The sequence below is a fragment of the Myotis lucifugus genome, unplaced genomic scaffold (assembly GCF_000147115.1).
Source record: "Myotis lucifugus unplaced genomic scaffold, Myoluc2.0 scaffold_136, whole genome shotgun sequence".
In the NCBI taxonomy this organism is placed as follows: Eukaryota; Metazoa; Chordata; class Mammalia; order Chiroptera; family Vespertilionidae; genus Myotis; species Myotis lucifugus.
The window spans coordinates 3,434,075-3,438,127 of record NW_005871184.1 but is presented as its reverse complement, the minus strand read 5'-3'; positions in this window follow the sequence as shown (position 1 = coordinate 3,438,127).

The window sequence follows — 4,053 nt, the reverse complement described above, 5'->3', positions numbered from 1 at the left end:
GTATCCAGACAACGCTATACCCCAACTGAGGTAACCAGGCAGGGGCTTGGACATATATTTCTAATATCACATCACACTTGAACATACACAAAAACAGAAAGTATGCCCTGGCTGGTGTGCCTAAGCGGTCAGAGTATCCCTTCATACACCAAAGGGTTGGTTTGATTCCCAGTCAAAGGCTCAAATCCTTTACCTGGGTTGCAGGTTGAATCCCTGGCCTGGACTCTCTCACATTGATGTTTCTCTCCCCCTCCCCCTTCCCCTCCCTCTCCTTTCCTCTTGGAACTCTCCTGCATACCAGCTAGGAAAAAACACAGGCAAGAAAAGATGAAGATTTCAATTAGAGCAAAGAGAACAAGTTGAGAGGCAGATTTGAGAGAAATGTAGAAAATTTGAAAAAGAGCACATGAAAATTGGAACAAACTGTAGATAAACTTATAGAAAGTCAGCAAAAGCAACCAACCAGTTTCAGCAACACTATTAAGATATTAAAACTAGCTCAAACTGTAGATAAACTTATAGAAAGTCAGCAAAAGCAACCAACCAGTTTCAGCAACACTATTAAGATATTAAAACTAGCTCGGCCAGTGTGGCTCAGGAGGTCACAGTTCAATTCCTGGTCAGGGCTTGATCCCCAGTGTGGAGAGTGCAGGAGGCAGCCGATCAATGATTCTCATCATTGATGTTTCTATCTCTCCCTCTCCCTTCCTCTTGGAACTCAACAAAAAAATACATATTTAAAAAATGAAAAGGTATTAAAACTCTAAATAGACATAAAGTATAAGTTCCTATAGGGTAGGAATTCTACTCCACAGTATACATAAGGAACACAAACTCTGCTATTAGCAGATCATAAAAAAGATAATTATCAAACTGTTAATCAAAATAGTCTCTCCAGATGTTTTATTATTTTCTACTATAAAGTTAACACTTTCATTATAGACTTGCAAATAGAGTAGAAAAATGGAAAAATACATCCATATTTCTACCACCCAGAGAAAACTGCCAGTGTTTGACCTAGACTAAACACATTGCTTAGGATAAAGGTATTTATTGAGAGTGCATTGTTGTATTAAGAATAGTGTATTTCTTAAGAGTATTATAGATACAATAAACATGGAAAGAAGGTATATATTGACTAAGTATTTTTGAAATTAATACTGGAAATAACCAAATAGTAATCAAAATAGCAATAATGGTAATCAAAACCTAGTAATTCAAAAGCAAAGAGGGATGGACTCTTAAGACAGTTTTTCACAGAGGCTTTTTATTAACTAAATAGAAGCCCAATGCACAAGAAATTCATGCAAGAGTAGGCCTTCCTTTGGCCACCTGTAGGCACCCGGACCTGAGCTTCCCTCACAGGCCCAGCTTTGTCCAGAAGAACATCCAGTCTAATTAGCATATTGTGCTTTTATTATTATAGATTAGTACAAATAAATTCCTGCATTTATTAAAATGAGAAGTTTAATATCAAGTCTTAAATTGCCTTGTTTTCAAATAAGACTTTTCCTAAGTACCACACAATGAAAAATAAATGGCTCAAGAAAACCATTATTTTAGAATCATAATACATCTATGTACTAAACTGAAGAATATCAACCCTTCTCAAGTGTTATACTTTCTCTGATCACAGCTCTAAGAAGCTTATGCTAAATGTACATCCATGACATTGATCTCTAAAATGTTTTGTAATATATTCTAAGTGTCCATCCTTAAGATCACCACAGGGTTTCAAAACCAAATGTGGACAAATAAAAATAAAATGCAGATAAGGTGAAAAACATCCCTTGCTTTATCTGACAAGAAAAGAGAGTTTGATTTTTGCCATGGCTTGGATTTTGTCACTTTAAAACTATAGGAAGATGCTCTGTGCGTTTTCAAGAGGGAGCAACATGTTCAGGCTTATTTTTATAATATTGGCTTCTCTAAATGTGTGTAGCAGCTGAATCATCCCTTTATGTCACCAGAGGTTATGCAGGGCTGTGATTACATCATTGATCCAAAAGCTAAAAGCATAAGAAACTAGGAACTAGGAGTATCATCCGCCTTTAAAGAAAGTGCTCATAAATAGCGTTCCCTATAAAATTTAAAGGACTCATATTTCAGCATTTTTCTATATTCATTACACTGCCAATTAATGACATAAGGTGTAAGTAGAATGCCATTTAAAAAAATAACTGCAAGATTCCACAGCATGTCAAATTTTCTAATACCTATAGGTATCTTAGCTAGCTAGAAAGGAGAAAGTTAGCAATTTAGACTAGATAGCATTTCGTTCTTTAAATTGATGACTCCCTTGGCTGCTTATTGGCCTTTCTCAAAGTGGTCTGTGAGGGCTCTGTTCTCTTTCCTTCCACCTACAATGGCATAAGTGTATATTCTTGTCAGATTCTTTACTGAAACAATGCAGAACATCTCTGAAGGAACCTGACAAGAATATAATGATACTTCAAAATTTCTGCATGAAAAAAAAAAAAAAAACAAGGTAAAATATCCACTTAAAGATGGGTGTTAAAACCATATAATACAGGGTTGGGGGGCTGGGTGACAAAAGTGAAGGAATTAAGTACAAATTAGTAGTTACAAAATAGGGAATGTAAAGTACAGCATAGAGAATATAGTTGGCACTATTATAATAACTGTGATGTCAGGTGGGCTCTAGACTTATGGGGAATCACCTTGCGAGTTATATAAACATCTAATCACTATGCTGTATGCCTGAAACTAATACATTGAATATCAACTATAATTGGAAAAAAAATTAAGTTTTTTTAAAGAGAAAATTGGTGCAGACAACACACTTTTAGAACAAATTGTGGATTTTGTGTCAGGTTGTAATAACTGAAACCTGCCTTTACCTGGGATCTTTTCATTTTTCTCTTCAGGGTATTATACAATTTGCATTTCTTAAAAGGCAAATGTGTGTTTTTGTCTTGTTTTGTTTTTTATCAATACTCTCATCATCACCACAACTAAAATGAAAAGGTCCAACAAACTTCCAAAATTTTAAAGATATAATGAAAAGGCTTTTCTCAATCGAGTTTTTCTTATTTATATGTTGTTTTGCCAAAATAAAACGTAGCTAATCTTTATTATTTTACCCTATGCCAGACCCTGTCTAAAAGCTTATATTTCTTATTTAGCCCCCACAATATACCTATAAGTAATCTGATCATTTTTACAGAAGAGGAATGTAGGCTCAGATGGCAGCTTACTCAAGAAGGCGGTAGCGCTGGGTCCTTCAGGTCAGGGAAATGCCAGAAAGTGAAAAGTTATTTAGAAACTTTCTGACTGCTTGAAGTTTTGGCGTCTTGTAAACATTTCCTTTCAAATAGTTCTTGCTTAAAAGATTTGGTGAAAGCCACATGGCAATCTCTTGTGGTGATTTCCAGAGTGGTTTTCAGAGAATAACAATAAAAAGATGTGCTTTTCCTTTTAGAGAAGTAACTTCCTCTTCGGAGGTAAAAACAGACCCGAGTAAAGAGCAGGTGGGCACACGTTACACAACAGCGACTTTAATTAAGAGTCAACATGGGTTCCACGGCAGCGTTTTACAACCCGAACACAAAGCCCGTCCGCTAGGAACCCCCGGGGGGCGCCCGCGGAATCCAGCGTGAGAACCGATCGGCGCCGGGAACTGTCTCCATCGGAGGAGGTTCACTCGCGGGGATGACCGGGTCGGTAATCACCGGTGCAGATGCTCAAAGGAAACGGCAGGGGAGTGGCAACTGCCGACCTGGGACGGGCGCCTGTCCGACAAATGCTCAGCGGTTCGGCCTGAAATGCACTCGCGCCCGGGAAAGTCGGGAGCCAGGGAGTTAACGCCAAACCCAACCCAGGTCTCCGCGCCGCGCACCTGCCAGGGAACAAAAGAGCTGGAGAGAGGCGGCCACCCCCTCCGCTCTCACCCGAAAAGCTCCCGATTCAACCCCGCGAACCACCGTTTAAAGTTCTAGTCTGTGAAAGGCAATGACACAGTCTAATACCGGGGCGGGGGGGGGGGGGGGGAGAGGTCCTTTAAAATTCGCTTAACTGGGGTTTGGGTTTTTC